General features: G+C 42.8%; 1 long non-coding RNA gene across 1 annotated transcript; it reads right to left on the reverse strand.

Moving 5' to 3' along the window:
• Positions 1-7604: 7604 nt before the first annotated feature.
• Positions 7605-10019, reverse strand: LOC148866184 (uncharacterized). The gene is made up of 2 exons (XR_016109814.1): positions 7886-10019; positions 7605-7784 (listed from the first exon to the last, which is right to left on the reverse strand). It is a non-coding gene; the product is annotated as an uncharacterized LOC148866184 (long non-coding RNA).
• Positions 10020-20867: the final 10848 nt, after the last annotated feature.

Consider the following 20867-nt stretch of genomic DNA (forward strand, 5'->3'; position numbering starts at 1 on the left):
GAACTGCCTGGGGGCGAACTGCCTGGGGGCGAACTGCCTGGGGGCGAACTGCCTGGTGGCGAACTCCCTAGTGGCGAACTCCCTGGTGGCGAACTGCCTGGGGGCGAACTACCTAGTGGCGAACTCCCTGGTGGCGAACTCCCTGGTGGCGAATGCCTGGGGGTGAACTGCCTGGTGGCAAACTCCCTGGTGGCGAACTGCCTTAGAGAATGTTGGAGCTCCCTGGTGCGACGCAATCCGACTGCCCTCAGCATGAGGCGGTCTTCTTTCCTTTGTAGGCTGCAGGAGATGAGGGACCTGCGAGAACTTCATCTTTTCCTCCTCTTTGTAGGTGGCGGGAGCTGAGAGACCTGCGAGAACTCCATCTTTTCCTCCTCTTTGTAGGTGGCGGGAGCTAAGGGACCTCCGAGAACTCCATCTTTTCCTCCTCCTTGTAGGTGGCGGGAGTTGAGGGACCTCCGAGAACTCCATCTCTTCCTCCTTGTAGGTGGGGGAAGCTGAGGGACTTCCGAGAACTGCATCTTTTCCTCCTCTTCGTAGGCGGCGGGAGCTGAAGGACCTGCGAGAACTGAATCAGAGGTCCCGGGGGTACTTTCCCGGTGGGGGCTCTCCGATGCTTAAGTTAGCACTCTTATTGTAGAGAGTTTTGAAGATAATATGAGAGAGCTAGAGAGCAGGGTTACTTCCCTTTCTTTTCCATCCCCTTCCCCTTTGGGGGGTGAGGTCTTTATATACCGGAGTCTTCACAGGTTAGGTGGGTGAAAAGCCTCCAAACGGGGTACGGTGGTGAACTCCTCAAGGTCGTCAGGCTGGCACTTGTGTCAGGCGGCCAAGTCGGCGCCTGGGCCGGGTTGTCAGAGGGGTGCCTGCGTCAGTCGGCGGGTCAGTGTTTAGGCCAGGTCGCCAGGTCGGCGCCTGTGTCAGTCGGCAGGACAGTGCCTAGATCAGGTCGTCAAGCTGGCGCCTGTGTCAGTCGGCGGGTCAGTGTCTAGATCAGGTCGTCAAGCTGGCGCCTTGGCCGGATCATGCGCTAGGCTAGTCCAGGTCGGCCAGGTCGCGCAGGCCGTGCACAGTTCGCGCAGGCCGCGCGCTAGGCCGCGCGCGCACCGTGCAGTTCGTGCACGCCGCACAGGCGCGCGTCAGGCCGCGCGCAGGTCGCACAGTTCGCGCAGGCCGCGCGCAGGTCGCGCAGGCGCGCGTCAGGCCGCGCGTAGGTCGCGCCAGGCCAGCCAGACAGGTGCTCGGGTGGGTCACCAACTTCGTAAGTTTGTTGACTGGGTGTTTTCCTAGTTGTCACGAGGTGCCACGTGTCACAATTTTACTGGAGGGCCAAATCTGCCCTCATCAATAGCCCCCCACTCCCGAGCTGATAGTAACTCAGCGAAGGGAGTAGATTTCTTTTGGCCCGTAAGTCGATGAGCTAGTAAGTGCTGATCCAATTACTAGTATGGCCCATAGGCTTTGGGAGCGACTCGTAGTCTATTCTTTCTTTTTTTTTTTTTGACTTTGCCCGTGCCGGAGAGGCGACTGGGTCTTGAGCAGTAATGTGGCCCGTAGGCTTTTGGGAGCGACTCATAGTCTATTCTCTTTTTTTGACTTTTACTCGTGTCGAAGAGGCGACCGGGTCTTAAGCAGTAATGTGGCCCGTAGGCTTTTGGGAGCGACTCGTAGTCTACTCTTTTTTTACTTTTGCCCGTGCCGGAGAGGTGACTGGGTCTTAAGCAGTAATGTGGCCCGTAGGCTTTTGGGAGTGACTCGTAGTCTACTCTTTTTTGACTTTTGCCCATGCCGGAGAGGCGACCGGGTCTTAAGCAGTAATGTGGCCCGTAGGCTTTTGGGAGCGACTCGTAGTCTACTCTTTTTTGACTTTTGCCCGTGCCGGAGAGGCGACCGGGTCTTAAGCAGTAATGTGGCCCGTAGGCTTTTGGGAGCGACTCGTAGTCTACTCTTTTTTTACTTTTGCCCGTGCCGGAGAGGTGACCGGGTCTTAAGCAATAATGTGGCCCGTAGGCTTTTGGGAGTGACTCGTAGTCTACTCTTTTTTGACTTTTGCCCGTGCCGGAGAGGCGACCGGGTCTTAAGCAGTAATGTGGCCCATAGGCTTTTGGGAGCGACTCGTAGTCTACTCTTTTTTGACTTTTGCCCGTGCCGGAGAGGCGACCGGGTCTTAAGCAATAATGTGGCCCGTAGGCTTTTGGGAGCGACTCGTAGTCTACTCTTTTTTTACTTATGCCCGTGCCGGAGAGGCGACCGGGTCTTAAGCAGTAATGTGGCCCGTAGGCTTTTGGGAGCAACTCGTAATCTACTCTTTTTTGACTTTTGCCCATGCTAGAGAGGCAACCGAGTCTTAAGTAGTGAGGTGGCCCGTAGGCTTGGCCTACATCAGCTTTGTAATGCCGGTCACCTACTCCTACAAGAAGCTACTAGGGGCTCGACCTTCGGGGGCAACACCACTAACTTTAGGTTGCCAGCTCACACGGGAGCCTTGGAAGGCTCGACCAGTAAGGGCGCCTATGTAGTCAGTTGGCCGCCAACTTCCGCGGAAGCCACGAAGAGCTCATCTTTGTAGGGGGGACCTTGCGGAGAGGACTGATGTGGCATTATTTGAATTGAAAGTAAGGTTGGTAGAGCTACTTAGTCCGTTAGCTCCTTGCATAGTCTCAGAGTTCATAAAAAATGTAAACTATAAAGCGATAGCTTCAATTTCTAAAAAGTGAGGACTTAGTTTTGGCAAGATGAGAACTTAGCTTTGGTAGGATGAGAACTTAGCTTTTTGTAGCGGGTTCCCACAGACGGTGCCAATTGATGTAACCATTTTCGGCCACGTACCAATGTTTTGTGATGTAAAAACTTTTGGCAAAGTACCTCGTTATTCGACCCGGTGGTGGCATACCTTAGTGACGAGCTACTTGGTGGCGAACTGCCTGGTGGCGAACTACCTGGGGGCGAACTGCCTTGGTGGCGAACTGCCTGGGGGCGAACTGCCTTGGTGGCGAACTGCCTGGTGGCGAACTGCCTGGTGGCGAACTGCCTGGGGGCGAACTGCCTGGTGGCGAACTACTTGGGGGCGAACTGCCTTGGTGGCGAACTGCCTGGTGGCCAACTCCCTGGTGGCGAACTCCCTGGTGGCGAACTGCCTCGGGGCGAACTGCCTGGGGGCGAACTGCCTGGTGGTGAACTCCCTGGTGGCGAACTCCCTGGTGGCGAACTGCCTGGGGGCGAACTGCCTTGGAGGCTAACTCCCTGGTGGCGAACTGCCTGGGGGCGAACTGCCTGGGGGCGAACTGCCTGGTGGCAAACTCCCTGGTGGCGAACTCCCTGGGGGCGAACTGCCTTGGAGGCTAACTCCCTGGTGGCGAACTGCCTGGGGGCGAACTGCCTTGGCGAACTGCCTGGTGGCGAACTCCCTGGTGGCGAACTGCCTGGTGGTGAACTCCCTGGTGGCGAACTGCCTGGTGGCGAACTGCCTTAGAGAATGTTGGAGCTCCCTGGTGCGGCGCAATCCGACTGCCCTCAACATGAGGCGGTCTTCTTTCCTTTGTAGGCTGCGGGAGATGAGGGACCTGCGAGAACTTCATGTTTTCCTCCTCTTTGTAGGTGGCGGGAGCTGAGAGGCCTGCGAGAACTCCATCTTTTCCTCCTCTTTGTAGGTGGCGGGAGCTAAGGGACCTCCGAGAACTCCATCTTTTCCTCCTCCTTGTAGGTGGCGGGAGTTGAGGGACCTCCGAGAGAAATCATCGCAAGGAGAAAAAACATCACACCTCACCCTACGCCCAATAAAGGACACCGCTCTGCGACACGTGGCGTTAGAGGTAATGACGCATTTGATATTGCCATTAGGCTAACGGGAACCCAAGCGCTGCACACGACACTTGTCTTATCATAATCAAAAGGAAGAATGACTGGTCCCACAACCTGACCACCAATTAACTTATGAAAGGCTAATAAAACGAGCATCCCACAACCGTCCACCTAGTTACCTTTTGGTGACCAACATCCAAAGGGGGGGGGCGGAAGCTAACCAGAACACACGATTCACATAATACTGATTGTTGCCAGAAAACAACTCACGAAAGTGCAAAATTAGCCTATCAGGTATTACCCTAAATGGTCTTACACTTAACCTCTTAGCCCATAATGATCAAACATTACCCGGCAAAAAAGGACATCTCCTTCGGCTGCAAGGAACAGTGTTGCACTTTCTACTCACATGGATCCCTGGAATTAAAACATTTTGCAAACATTTTGAAATCATAATATATATATGTATATCTCTATATAAATATATTCTACAAAACAAATTTCAACAGTTGAAATCGGCTGTCGGAAGCTTTGGTTTCCATCAGAGAGAGTGCATCCCTAATCATTCACTTTGTCCGACAAAGGGACTGATCCTGTCACTATGATCACCCACTTAGATAAATTCCCGGATTGTCCCAATATACCTAGGTTTTGGCCCCCTCTAAGGATCTCACTGATTGGCATATCAAAGACAGCCCAATCCGACACCTAGTGCAGTATCATAATCGAGTCAAGGGGTCAGGTGTAATATTCTAGTTTTGCCCATCTATCTCCAAGGTCCAGGGCAATACTGGAATTCTGGTCCTGGTTCAAGGTTTCAAGAAAACTCACACTACATGTACCTCATGTCTCACCTTGGTAGCTGAGACAAGCCACCCGAACCAACTTTACGGCACATCAATGTCAGCCTTGGCAGGATAAATCTCCCTAGATCTATCCAATGACTGTGAAGATTCTAAACTAATACGAGTTTCATATGTGTCCAGTTTAAGGGTATTACACAAAAACACACCATAATAACATGAATCAAATAAGTACTTTATTCATTTACATTAAATGTCATAAGGTACATCATTCTGATTGGAGCTAAGGGCATACACTGTCTAACAACTCCCACTTGCACTTAGGTCCAATCTGGTATAAGCTGGAGTCCCATGCTTTCCACATGTTTTTCAAACACTTTCTGTGTCAGTGGCTTAGTCAATGTGTCTGCTACATTTTCCGCTGATGCTACCTTCAGAATTAGGATGTCCCCTCTTCCAACCATCTCCTGCAATACGTGATACTTCCTCTTGATGTGCTTCAACTTCGAGTGGGCTCGTGGCTCCTTAGCCTGAACGATAACTCTAGTGTTGTCACACAACAGTGGGATGGGTGATGTGTTGAATGGAACTACTCCCAATTCATGAATGAACTTTTTCATCCAGACAACTTCTTTGGTAGCTTCACTTGCGGCAATGTATTCGGCTTCGATTGTGGAATCCGTCGTGGACCCCTGTTTGTTTCTTTTCTAGCAATCAGCATACGATCTTATCGTGAAAACATACCCAGATGTAGACTTTCTATCATCTGGATCTGACTGGAAGTCGACACCAGTATACCCTTGGATCTGTAGTGAACTACCATCGAATACCAAACAAAACTCTTTTGTCTTTCGAAGGTACTTTTGTATGTTTTTCACAGCAATCCAATGCTCCTGCCCAGGGTTGGCCTATAATCTACTTACCACACTCACTGCCTGAGCTATGTTAGGATGAGTGCACAGCATGGCATACATGATGACCCCTACGGCTAAGGCATAGGGAACATCCTTCGTGCCCTCAATCTCCTCGGGTGTCTTGGGAGACATTCCCTTGGAGAGAGTGACTCCATACCTGAAAGGAACATTTCCTTTCTTGGATTTCTTTATGCTGTATCTTTTGACTATTTTGTCAATATAAACAGATTGGGATAATCCTATTATCCTCTTCGATCTATCTTATAGAGTCGAAGACCCAGTATATAGGAGGTTTCTCCAAGATCTTTCATGGAGAACTACTATAAAAGTCACACTCTCATCGTAGTCAACATTCCTACATCATTCCCAATGAGTTGTGAAACCTTGCTTAATAGATTTGTCAAACCAGATGTTCTAACTCCTAGAAACTTGCTTAAGTCCATATATGGATCTATTTAATTTACATACCATGTGTTCCTGACCTGCAAATATGAAACCTTGCGGTTGCTACATGTAGATATCTTCACTAAGATCTCCATTCAAGAACGCAGTTTTGACGTCCATTTGCCAAATCCCGTAATCATGGTATGCTGCTACAGCTAGCAAGATCCTAATGGATTTAAGCATGGCCATTGGCGAAACGATTTCCTCATAATCGATGCCCTCTCTCTGAGTGTACCCTTTCGCCACAAGACGAGCCTTGTAGGTTTCGACCTTACCATCGGGGCCTTTCTTCCTCTTATAGATCCATTTGCAACCAATTGCTTTTACCCAAGGGAGCGGATCTATTAGAGTCCAGACTTCATTGGTCTCCATTAAGTCAATCTCCGCTCTCATGGCATCTACCCACTTCAAGGAATCTATGTCCAACATAGCTTTCGTATAAGTCACGGGATTCTCCTCACTGGTCGTGACTTCCACCAGGTAACTATCCTGGTCATAGCCAAAACAAATTGGAGGCCTGGAAACCCGGGTAGATCTTCTAGGTTGGTCATTACCTAGAGCTTGTGGGGCACTTCCCACTACCCCTGAACTCTCCTCATCAAGAATAACTTTCTGACGATGATTGTTCAGGATGTAATCGTCTTCCAAGAAATGGGCATTTCGAATACAAAACACCTTCTATTCTCTTAGGTCATAGAATAAGTAACCCATAGAGCCTTTGGAGTAGCCTACAAATAGGCAACGACTGGTCTTGGATTCCAATTTGTCCATACTCGTTCTTTTAACATGTACCGGACAACCCTAAATTTTCAAGTGTCTTACACTTGGTTTCTTTCCGGTCCAAAGCTCATAGGGAGTCTTTGGAACTGATTTGGTTGGAACCCGGTTCAGCACGTATATCATAGTCTCTAATGTGAAACCCCAAAAGGATGTGGGCAACTCTGAGTGTACGAGAAGTGATCGGACCATATCCAATAAAGTTTGGCGGTGTAACAGGAGGAGCTAACTGTAATACTATTCCATTGACCTTCAAGTAGTCCCAGAATTCGTTAGAGAGATACTCACCACTTCGATCCGATCAAAGGGTTTTAATTTCTCTCCCTAACTATTTCTCGACCTCTTGTCTGAACTCTTTGAACTTTTCAAATGATTCAGACTTGTGTCTCATTAGGTATACGTAACCATACCGAGAGTAATCATCAGTGAATGTTATAAAATAAGCGTATTGGTTACATGTCCTAACACTTATGGGACCACATACATCAATATGTGTAAGGTCAAGCGTGCTTGTACAACTTTCAGGCTTACCGTTAAATGGTTGTTTCGTCATCTTACCCTGAAGGCAATTTTCACAGGTTGGAAGATCTTCTACAGTTAAAAAATCCAAAGGGCTATCATTTACCAACCTTGTGATACGATCTATGTTAATATGGCCAAGTCGGTAATGCCACAGGCACGTGGGATTAATTGTATTATGGGTTCTTTTCTTGGGAATGTCATCCGACGTAGTTTCGGCTATGTTAATTTCTAGAGAATGATGAACATAGAGACCATTCTCAAGTTCTCCGTATGCAATGAATTTGTTATTTCTTTTGATAGTAATCGTATTACTAAAAATAACAGAATATCTATCTGCACACAATTTTGAAACAAAAATCAAATTTCTTCTCAAAATCTGTACATAAAGACAATATTTTAGTACAATAGTTCATTCTCTGAAAATTAACTCTACAGTTCCTATAGCTGTAGCTGCAACACTTGTAGAAGTCCCCAAGTAAAGAGTCACTTCTCTGTCACTCAGTCTTCTGCTTATCCTGAACCCCTACAGTGAGTTACATGCATGAGTCAAAGCCCCGAAGTCAAAACAACAAGAAGCAGAAGTTACCAACAAATTGGTTTCTATGACACAAGATTTGAAATTACCTTTTCTCTTGGATTCCAGGTACTGAGGACAGTTCCTCTTCAAATGGTCGGCCTGTCTGCAGAAGTAATAAGCATCCGATGCTTTGTCTTTCCTCTGCTTCTTAGACTTAGTAGCTTTATTTTGAGGCTTCCTCTTTGCCTTCCTCTTCTTCTTGCTCGACTTGTTGGCTTCAACAAGCATAGCAATGGACTCATCCTTCTTAATCAGTTCCTCGGCCCTCTACAACATATTGTTGTGTCCCTGGATGCTAACATTTAGTTTATTCATGTTATAATTCATGACGAATTGATTAAAGGAGGAGACAAAGAATTTAGGATGGCGTCCACCTTCATGACATGGTCAAGCCCGGATCTCAAGTTCATTAATATAACCCATCAGACAATGGTCATGAACCTGTTGGTTCTTGGACATCTGCGCAATCATGAACTGCTTCAAGACCTTCTATCGAGTAGAACGATTATGCTCTTCGTACATCATCCTCAGATTATCCAAGATATCCTTAGACAATTTGATCTAATCGAACTGTCGCTGTATCGGATTATGCAAGGAGGCAATGATGTAGCAGCGGACCAGGGAATTTTTCTCTTCCCATTCTTGGTAGTCCCTCCTACGGGCCTCAGAAGCCTTATCACCCGAATGTTCCAAGGCATGATTTTTAGCTACTTTGTCCAACTTCTCTAAAGTGAGGACTAGCATAAGGTTATGGTAGCAGTCAGCATAGTTTAGGCCCTTAAGTTTATTGTCATTCAATAGTTTAACGAATTGTCCATTTTCCATTTTTGATAAAAAACAAATATTAGTCCACAACCTAATTTGATTCATGTTATTTACATAGATATGACTTTTAATCTATGTTCCATTCCCATTTGTTCATCTCTGAGATTTCTCTCCTATCTCAGTGACGGAGACTACGAATTATGTCTCTGTAAATGTGGAAAATCACATAGGGTGCATGAAGCCAAATGTTTTAGCTACATAATCGCACCACCTTTCTATGAAGGATCATATCCACTCATCGTATGAGCTTTCCCTTTGGCCTCTGTCAAACAAGGTTCATTGCCATTTTAGGTTAAATATTTATATCCAGTGAGTGCTTACCCATCATATTCGTGAACGCTAAGGTACTGTGAGAGAGTTTTCATTTTAGGATAGGCCCCTCCTACATTGGTTTATGATGCTGCTATCATCTTATGAAACATTCCAACAGATCCAACAGCAAATGATAACCCAATTTTATGGTGCGTTTCCTCATTACTGAAAGACCCATCTTCATGCTAATGATGGAAGGCCTTTAAAGATTTCATCATATGAATCTCCCTATCACATGCACTCATATTTTATGAGGAAACAAAAGTTACGCCCTAGTTTAATTTAAGTCAAACCAAAGTGGCTCTCACTGACTTTTATAAAGTCAGATTTCAATGGGTCGTAAACGGCTAGGGTTCTGCATGATTTCTCATAGGGAGGTGTGGGCCCACCACGAAGGGAGGATCATCTAATGATCTTAAGGACACAACAGCAATGATGTGCATTCAGCCACAGTGTGCGCAAGAGCCATTATCGTATCAGCATGGGCCAAGTACTTATGGCCCATGAACGTTGCACATCACACATCCATACATCACATGTAGGGATAAAATTGATCAAATCAATTAATATTTGTAAAACCCATTATTAAGGCCCATAATAATCCATAATATTACTAATTAATATTATATAGGTATATGGGCTGAATAGCAAAGAGCAGTTTCGGCCCATATAGCTTTTAGGTAGTTAATGGGCTTAAGCAATTTTAACACATTAAAATTGGGCTTTACAGGTGTGGGTCGAATTAGATCTTGCAATTAACTATCAATCCCTTGACCCAAGAGTGAAAAATTAGGGTTAAGAACTGCCCCCATCAAACCACAAATTCAGTCCAACCATTTTGGTCCAATCTGGTTCGGATAGGTTTAGGGTTTGATTTTTAATTCAAGATTTTAATTCAAAAAATGATCTGAAATTAAATTACTTTTAAAAAACATTCAAGAATCAGTACTAGGGTTGTTCACAGACCTGCTACCCTGCAAAATAGAGGTTAGTTCACAGCTTGCAGTTTCTCAAACTGCAAATCACAGATAATCGAACCCTAATCTGCAAAAACCCTAATTTTCCATTAATATTACATCAAATCAAATTCCTATAAATTCAGTCTAAAAAAAAAATTAATTACAAACAAGAATGTGAAAGAACTGCAAAGCGCCGATTTTATGCACCAATCAAGATTTCTCCACCGTACGAACAACCCATAAATCAAGAAAAATATAAAGAACCATTCCAAATATAATTCGGATTTAAAAGATTTAATTTCAGATCAATCGCCCTTAATCTAGGAAACGATTTCCCTACAAAACAATAATCTTCGCAAATTAGGTAGAACACCTTCTACCCATTTGCGTAGTTTCAGATCTGGCCAATTTCAGTTCAAGATTTGAACCTGGCTCTGATACTACTAAAGGGATGAGAGATCCATCATATGGATGGCCGAACCCTGCAGGTAGGTTAGGTGAAATTTCAAAAATTTCTCTCTCCCATGTGGGAATCACATTCCCTATTTTACAAAATTGCATTTTCAATGATCAATCATGAACCCTAAACCATACCAGATCTTAAACCAAAAGGTAGGAGAGGGAAATGCATGATATAGAGTAGTAGTAACTCCCAATGAAGGTGTTCACGCCCAAGGAAATCACCAAAGACTGCTGCCACTGAAGATAACACAGCGTAGGGTGAAGTAGAATCAATAGGGTGGTTCTTCAGCAAGAACCTGATTCTTCACCAAGAATCTGATGGAGGGCGAGTGAGCATGACTTCAGATCTGTTTTTCTTTCAAAAACTTATATCAAGAACCTTTCTTAATCGCTCCTATAGGTGGAGATCGAACTGGCAATGGCGGCACAATAGGAGAGGGCAACAGTAGAAGATGGCGTCAGTCCAACTGCAGCTGTCTTCTCTCTTGTATCAGTAATCTGATGGGTGAATTGGGGTTCAACCTCCTCCTCTATTTATAGCTTTAAAGAGAGCTTCTCTGAATCTCATTAGGAGTTTCCTAATCCAAATCTTGTATTTGGATCTGTACTCTTTTTAAGAGATAAGGATAATCCCTTATCTTATCTACAAATAAAGATAGGCCCTCCTAATCTAAGTAGGAGGAGTTTCCTGATCCAAATATTTGTTTAGATCTAGACTCTCTGAGTGGATAGGACAATCCCTTATCCTATCTGTTGATCTAAATCCCAGAACCACCCCTCTTTAATTAATCATATTAAAACAGTTCAAATTGGGCTTTAGGCCCATTAAGTCCATGTGCTCACTTATCTTTCAAGCTGCTGCCCAATAGAGTATCCTTGTATGGTGTGGGACCCAAACATTGATTTACACATCAGCCACATGGGTTCAGCCAGCCTCTGTTACAAGTCCTGACCGAACCCCTGACTCCATCACCATGGGCTCTTAATGGGCACAACATTTACACTAAATGGTCCCTACGTTAAGCCACCTTATAAAACCCAAGGATTGTGAGCAGATACAAGATTAGCCCATCAGGTATTACCCTCAATGGTCTTACATTTAACCTCTTAGCCCATAATGATCCATCTAGTCACATGGATCCTGGGAATTAAAACCTTTTGCAATATATATATATTTTGCAAAACAAATTTCAACAATTAAAATCGGCTGCCGACAGCTTTGGTTTCCATCAGAGAGAGTGCATCCCTGATCATTCACTTTGTCCGACAAATGGGCTGATCCTGTCACTATGATCACCCACTCAGATGAATTCTCGGACTGTCCCAACATATCCAGGTTTTGACACCCTCTAAGGATCTCACTGATTGGCATATCAAAGACAGCCCAATCCGACACCTAGTGCAGTATCATAATCGAGACAAGGGGTCAGGTGTAACATTCTAGTTTTGCCCATCTATCTCTAAGGTCCAAGGCAATACTGGAATTCTCTTCCTGGTTCAGGGTTTCAAGAAAACCCACACTGCATGTACCTCAAGTCTCACCCTGGCAGTTGAGACAAGCCATCCCAACAAACTTGGCGGCACATCAGTATCAGCCTTGGTAGGATAAATGTCCCCAGATCTATCCAACGGTTGTGAAGATTCTAAACTAACACGAGTCTCATATAATTTAAGGGTATTACACAAAAACACACCATAATAACATGAATCAAATATGTACTTTATTTATTTATATTAAATGTCATAAGGTACATCATTCTGATTGGAGCTAAGGGCATACAGTCTAACACCCGAGCTTCGTACTGCCCATTCACTTGGTTGAACACAAGTTGCAATTCATTGCAGACGACGAGGTGCTTCGTGCCGACCTCCTTTGCCAATGATAGCCCGACTATGAGCACCTCGTACTTAACTTCATTGTTCAATGCCCAAAATGCGAATCGGAGGACGTACTCCAACTTGACCTCACTCAGACCATAGAGGATCGGTCCAACTCCACTTCCTCTCTAATTGGATGAGCCATCCACGTGGAGGACCCAAGGCTCTTCATCCTAGGCCGGGATCAGTGTCACACTAGTTGAAACCTCCGAAGTGTTGATAGGTCATCCTCAAGAGCCAGCGTGTTGAACGCGCACTCAGCAACGAAGTCAACCAACACCTAGTCTTTTATTGCAAGACATGGCTCAAACCGAATATTGTATTTGTTGAGCCAACCACCCACTTCGTTAGTCTCCATAACACCTCAGGCTTTTGCAAGACTTGCTTCAAAGGCCTATTGGTGAGCATAACGATTGTGTCGGCTTGAAAGTAGGGGCATAGTTTGCAAACTGCTAACATTAATGAGAAGGTCAGCTTCTCGATGTTGGGGTATCTTGTCTCGACAGCGTACAAGACCTTGCTTATGTACTAGATAGATCATTGCACTCTATCCACCTCTCAAATTAAGACCAAGCTGACTACCTCGTCACTCATGGAGAAATAGAATTTTAGCTCATCTCTGAGTTTCAACCTGGTTAGTAAAGGCATGAAACTTAATTATTTCTTAAGATCGTCGAACGCGAGCTAACACTCCTTAATCCACTCGAAGTCCTTGGCCTTCTTGATGGCCTTAAAGAATGGAAGACATCGCCCAGCCGATTTAGACATAAATCAGTTCAGGGTGGCTATTCGACTTGTAAAGTCACATATCTAGGACGGCTTGCATTTTATACGAGTTGGCTTCGATGACTCATCAATTCACCATATAACTGAGAAACTTGCCTAACATGACACCAAAGACACACTTGTTTGGGTTGAGCTTCATGTTGTATTTTCTTAGTACATTAAAAACATTGTTTAGGTCAGCAATTAAAGTTTTTGAAAGTTGAGTTTTTACTACCTTGTCATCGACATAAATTTCAATTTTATTTCCAATGACAATACAAGGTGTCAATAAGTCGCCACAACATTTTTTTAAGTCAAAGGCATAACTTTATAACAATACAAGTCGTTTCAGTTACAAAGGTAGTCTTCTCCTGGTCAACTAGATCCATTTAAATTCGGTTGTAACTAGAATAGGCATCCATGAAGCTCAACAGCTCGAACTCTAAGGTCACATCTACCAAGCAATCTATCATAGGGAACGAGAAACTATCCTTTGGGTAGGCTCTATTGAGTTCAGTTTAATTGATACACATGCACCACTTGCCATTGCCTTTCTTTACGTGAACTGGATTCGCAATCTAACTTGGATATTGTACCTCTCACGAAGTCTACTGCGAGGAGCTTCCCGACCTCATCTACTGTCCTCCACCGCTCCTGGGTGAGGTTCCTTTTTCTCTATCAGACTAGTCTGATTAAAGGGTCAAAATGAAGCCTATGAGTTATGACAAAGGGGTCTATATGTTGGGCATATCGGCAGCTGACCAAGCAAAAATATCTAGATTATTAATTAAAAAACTTACTAGTTCGAAGCACATTTATTCTTAGAGGGATGTGTCGATCTGCATTGTCTTCAAGGGGTCAATATTTGAGACCGGCACTAGGACAGTGCCTTCCATGGGGCGAACTCTTTCCTCGTTCTCTGGGTGTGGCTCTAGGTCGACGTCAATGTCTTGCTATCCTTTTCCCTTTAGTACCACCACATAGCACTTTCGTGATTCCAATTAGTCGTCGCACACTACGCCTACTCCGCAATCCATGGGGACCTTCATCGCCAAATAGTAGGTCGGCCCAAAATGGCGTTTTACGGCGAGGCTATAGCCACCACTAGGAAGTCATGGTTGAAGTAGACTTTGTTTGGTGCAGAGCCCCCTGTCACTAGTAGATTAATTCAGCCTAGAGGCCACACCACTCCTCCACTGAAATCGACTAGAGGGACGTTGGTTAGAAACAAATCCTTCATTTCCAACTCCATCTACTCAAATGCCTCAAAAAATAGTATATCTGTCGAGATGCCGGAATCAACCAGAATCTGCTTTACTTAAATATCGTTTATTACTAGTTTGACTACAAGGGTATATTGGATTCCATGTGGCTCATCCTTGGTGTAATAGATCACCTCTTCAACATGAGGACGCTTTGCCAGGTTCTCTTCATGCACGAGCTCCCAAGCTAAGTTTTTGCCTACTAAGGTAATGTAACTTGAAACTATTGACCCACCCGTAATCATGTTAATGATGCCATAGAGACATCGATCTTATGGTGATGGGTCGTGTTGAGGATTATCTATCCTTAGCGGTGGCTCATTTCTTGGTTGATCAACAAGTCGGCCGTGATCCTTTTGCTTGATGAATTTCTTAAGGTAGCATCTTCTTATTAGCTCCCCGATCTTGTCTTTGAGGTTATGGTAGTTCTCGGTGACGTGCCCTATGTCCCTATGGAAGTGACAGTACTTGTTAGCATTACGGTTGGCTAGGTCTCCCCTCATCCATGGTGGCCATCTAACGTACTCGACCGATTTAATCTACATCAAGATCTCTCCTCTCTTTGCATCTTGGAGACCAGCTCTTCTCCCTCCATTTATTGCTTCCTTAGTCGTCCTCCGACCTCTTCTGCTTTCCACTCAACTTTAACCAAGACCTAAGCGCTTCCTCGACCTTTTGTAAACTTGGTGTCCAGGTTGAGGAACTCCTTTATGGTGCTTTAAGGGTTCAACTCAACCTTCCAATGCAAGTCAAGGTGTTAGACATTGTTATCTGCCATAGTGAGATGGCGAGGTCGAGGTTGGGGATGTGTAGCCACTACAGGTTGAACCGCTTGATGTAGTCTTAGAGTGTCTCATCATGGCACTAGACTACGTTGAGGATGTTGGTTGCTGACTTCGGACACCGCTTGCTTGTTGCAAAGTCGATGGTGAAGAGATTGGCAAACTGCCTCAAATTCTTGATTGGACCCGCTGCCAGTCCCGAGTACCCCATTTGAGTTGTGCCTCAAAAAGTGGTCAGGAAGGCCATGCATAGGCTCGCATCGATGGCCCTGTGAAGTTGCATCAAGGCCTGGAAGTTGTCAAGGTGGTCAACCAGGTCGGTTGTGCCATCATAGGGGGCCGAGGGGCCATGAGGACTCGACCACCAATAGAGACATGGCGATTTGGCTCATCTCTTCTTTCCTTCTTTCGCCTTTGCCTCTTCTTCTTCCTTCAGGGTGAAGTGACTCTTCCCTGTGATGCGACATGAACATCTACGATGCCTTTTCCTAGATTCCTCGGTAGAACCAATGATCTTGTCCCAACCAAAGTGGTTGCTCAATGGTTTCTTCTTGTGGGGCGTAAGTAGGATACCGAACTTTGGAGGTGTGGGTCCTGATTACAATCATTCTAGTGGCGAAGAGGATTGAGGTGACTTGGTGTTGTTGCTACTACTATTGTTGTTGTAGGGCTTGCATGCCAGGCATAGGCTATGGCTGCATCAAAGCAATTTCTGCAAAGCAACCCTCCTAGTTCTGCATCTACAGGTCTATCCCACAAATGTATTGCACAAATTCATGAAACTGACGACCATCGATCCCAACAAGAACCACTAAGGGCTCAATTATCGGAAGAGGCGTGTCCACAGTGGGCAATGGGAGGTTAGTCCTTGAGTGGCAGGGATACCCGGTAATGTCAGGGGAACAGTGAATTGACCAATTGTGACAGTCGAGATCTCTGGGTGCAATGCGGGTTGGTCTTGCCCCCAACGACAGTGCCATCAATGTACATATTGTTGTTGTTAACGTTATTGATTTGGATGTTTCTTGAAGATGCCATTGAGTGGGAAACAGATGAGAACTAGGCTTTTGTATAGTGTATACCCACACCACAAATGACACCAATTAATGTTGCACGATCTAGTGCTCCCTGCTGACAAGCAGCTCGGTCGCCAAACTAAATAGGTCACCTAGCTGATTTGCAAAGAAAGAAATCATAGTGTCCAGGTTGCTTTATCCGGGGTGGGCACTTCGATACTTAAATCCGTAAAGAGATCAATATTTTAGTAAGCAAGAGAGCTAATCGACTTTTTGAGAGCTAAATCGCACGTACCTTTTCTGAGGAAGGAGATGCCTTTATATAAACAAATTGTTGTGAGGTTCACTATGTGTGTCCATGATCACCGACCCGTCTGATTCAGAGGTGGTTTCACGCTTGAAGATAGACCCCACAAAAGTTGATAATGCTTATCTAATTGCCTCCAAACTATACAAGTGGGGATCAGCTTCATCAATGTGGCATCTTGATCCGGGGGAGTCGGAGATGATAACCCTCTCCATAAGGTCACCTGTCGGATCAAACAGGTCACTAACTAAGTCCGGGTTACGTCAATGGGGGCAAGTCACCTCTTATGCCGACTTAATATCTTCCAAGTTGTTTGTAGGTCAGCCTGCCTAGGTGGGGCCGACAAGGTCGAGACAAGTGTGAGCTGTCCAAAGTGCTCCTAAAGTCTTCTTATATAGTGTTGAGATGTCATTTAACGGTTCTATAGTGCCACCTGTCATTATCATGCACACCTTCAATAGGTATTAGTAGATAGGACCAAACGTGCCTTTGGTTCAAAAACCCAAATAAGTTGACTACACAAGAATCACTTCAGGTTACCTATGTATCCTGGTCAATTTTCTCAAATTTTCCAAGAATTAAGTCTTACGTAATTCAAATGGACAACACCTGAGTTCCACCACTTCATAAATGGCATTCCATCCTCCCTAATTATGCTAGGAGTGCTTGGGCCTAAGGAGGACTTTCATAGAATGCGAAGGTGTTTGTAGTTGTAGTTTATAGGTTCAAATGAAATACGATATTCAACTCAAAACAATATGCTTTTTAGCCCTTGTTGGGAATTAACTTCATTATCTCCCAAAATAATATTTGTTGCCCCTTGCTTCATACATTTTCTTGTTTTCTCTTTTTCTTCTTTTCTTTTCAATTTTTTCTCTTTTTCTTTTTTGTTTTTAGCTTTTCCAATGTTTTTACGCACTTAACCCTTGTTTGACAATCTTTTAGGATATTTTTGTCCACTCCTTCCCTTTGCACACTTAACCCTTGTTTGACAATCTTTTAGGATATTTTTGTCCACTTCTTCCCTTTGATTTAGGCATCCTTTCACATGGGCTTCTACTTGTCTTCTTTTGGGCTTTTTTATACATTCGGGAGATTTATTTTCATCATTTCTCCAACAAAAGCACGTGTAGAAAATGGGCTGGGGCTGGATATGAAGAAAAAGGCTTAAATTGGCCCAATGGTGTAACAAGGGTACGTTTCGATTCATAGGCCAATGGTTAATGATAGTGTAGGAATGATGGCCTCCATTGATTCATAGGCTTAATCATGATTTCAACTATTCCCAAGCATTGGTGGGTTAGCTCAAGATTAGCTCCCAAGCATCATCCATTCCCACCCATAGGTACGATTTACAAGGCTGATGAAAGATGGGATAATATTTGTAAGGCTCATAGGGCTAATTAGCGATAACTGACCATAGTTTTTGGGTTATTTAAAAGGATCAAAACACGGCTAACTGGCCAAGGATGGCCTCCCTTCCTTGATGCACACATTTCAAGGTGTTAAACATGTCCTATAGTCTATGAAGCAAACAACCTATTCCTGCAACTCTCAAAATAACTCCTACTCTCATGACTAAGAACCGGGGCCTCCACTCCCCCCTTTTTTGCTTTTTTCTAGGTCCCCATTTTTTCCTTCTTTTTTTCATCTTTTTTACACACTCTACACCAACCTCTAGTCACAACACAAGAAGATTTAAGTGAGATCATCAAACAACCAATTCTACTTTCTCAAGTTAGAACTACTCCAATCTAGACCCCATCTTGGAGCGGACATTAGGATTTAATGATTGACGGCCGGTTCCTCCATGATGAGTTGGGCTTCCCCTTAGGAGAAGGTTCACAAATCAATTTCAAGGAACTCACACACTAGCTTTCTTTTGAAGCTGTATCAAGGCACTAATGGATAACCAACTTGGGAAACTTTACTAACAAAGAAAACAAACTGGAAAGCATCATTTGTTATTTTTATAATATTATTTTTGGAAAAAAAAAGTGATGAAGATAATTATAAAGTTATTACCTGGTGGATACTAAAGGACCATAATAGGACCCCATGACTGAACCAGGTCTAAGCTTGGAATTGAGTATAGGGAGCTTGTAAGGCGTGCAGAGGATGACTAAAAAAGTTTAAACAAAATACGGTTTGGAGGATAGGATGGTCGAAGGATGACTGGACTGTTCAAATATTGTAGGAGCAAATGAATCTAGAGGATTTAGACTAAAATTGAACTGTTCAACAGGTCCTATAGTTTATTTAAGAGAACTTCGAGAATAGGAGGATCAAAGGATAACTTAGACATGTTTCGTGAACATTAGGTTTCATTTAGAAACACGGTGATCCAAAAGACTATCAAAGGATGTCTTAACGGACTTTTACGAAAGTAAGTTTGGGTTGAACCGGTGAATGAGTCAGAGCACTAATTGGGCCTATCATGGGTTGAGTAGAACCAATTACTTAGATTTCCTATCCTGTGCTAAATAATCAAGCCAAAATGACATTGGTCTAAGGTTACAAGACGAAACAACTAAATGGGCCTATTATGGGCTACGGGTCAAACTAAATGATCATTAAACAAATCTCCAAGATGGAGTACAGGAAAACGACTAGATGGGCATAATACTACCGAATGGTCATCCTAATGGGTCAATGATCAAGGATGGAATAAAATAGAAACCAGGTTGGCAAATTGTGGGCTAAGAGATCAAACTAAAGGGTCTTTGGGTTACAGTTATCAGAAGAACTAGGGTATAAATTCAAGATGGGCCCATCATGTGCTACGTGTCAGACAAAAGAACGATTAGATAGCATTATAATAGGCTATGGGATCATACCAAAGGGACTTGTGTTAAAGTATTAGGAGGAAACATGGGCTTATCATAAGGATGTGGATGAATGCTAGAGGATGTCCAATGAGCATTATACCGAAAGCTTCAGTAATTAGGATAAATAAGAATCTAATGATAGAATCTCCAAGACATGTTTAGCTTCTAAGAAATCCCGTGGACATCCCATTAACCGAGGTAGAACATGAGTCTCTAGGGGGACATCTCAATCCAATTCCTTCAATGGCAGCAAAACCCATATAGTGCACCTACAAATCACAAGGCCAAGTTTTCTTCTACTGAATACAGTGCACTATAAAAGCCCAACTGTTGAAATGTATATTCAATTTCGATGATGTAATTATGATCATTGGATATCATAGTCATACTCAGAGTATCAAGAAGATTGAAGAGCAAAGACATAATGCATGCCGCATAGAGAAGCTTTTGCACAGGGATGAAGAAATGATAAAAACAAGGAACTGTTTACGAGATAGTAGTTACATATCGGGTATCGTATCAGATACGAATATGGATACAGATACAATTTAGATATGCATGGATATGCTGGGGAAATACATACAAATTTCACAAACATATTAATAACACTAAATTTAAGACTAAAATAGTCATAAAAAGTATTTAAATACATAAAAATGCATATTTTAATGGTTATATGAAAAAATATATTACAATTAACACACCAAGATGCGTAGATATCATATAATTTTATGTAAAATGCATCAATCTAGAGTCCAAGACACTAAACATATGCACCTATTATATTTTAATTATTATATCAATTATTTTTTTATTTTACTATTTTAATTTTTTAACATTAACAAAAAATCAAATGAATGTTAAATTCTCAAATGCAAATTAAAATATCAATTAATAATTTATAAAAATATAATCTTAACTTAAAGTATATCAAATTTGTTAAAATTTCTGATATAACATATACAAATTCATAATTTTTAATTACTAAAATAATTCTTCTATTATTAATAGTTTTATTTATACAAGTTATATGAAATAAAAAAAAATCATTTTTTTGAAATAAATGTAGATTAGTGGATTTGATAGACTCTATTTAATATTATATTTTACAATATTTTGTGAAGAATATTTTTAATTTTTATAAATAATAAATATGTTACTATTACTTATTAATGTAAATTAAAATATTAATTAATAATTTGTATACAAATTTTAAGATGCATACCATCTACAAATATATAAATTTTAAAGATTTAAAATAATTATTCTATTATTAATATTTTATTTGTATAAATTTCTTGATATTAAAAATCATCATTTTATTAAATTTGGGTTTTATAGATTATTTTATATTAGTTTATAAAGTACTATTTTTGAATATTATTGCTTTGAATAGTTTGAGTTAAATATAAATATGTGTTCTTTTAAATTGCATGTAGATATAAACGTTATAAAATATATTTTATATCACTAATTACCACAAGACGAAGTGTGGTTTGGTGGTTTAAAATTGCAGTGAAGGATTGACAAGATTTATGTGACCTAAGTTCGAATCACCGTATTCCACTTTTTATCAACAATAGATATCTGGAGTATCGTGTGCATCGATCTACATTGGTACATATCGGCTGAT

Source organism: Nelumbo lutea, chromosome 3 (genome assembly GCF_056320005.1).
Source record: "Nelumbo lutea isolate HS-2025 chromosome 3, American lotus-T2T, whole genome shotgun sequence".
Taxonomy (NCBI): Eukaryota; Viridiplantae; Streptophyta; class Magnoliopsida; order Proteales; family Nelumbonaceae; genus Nelumbo; species Nelumbo lutea.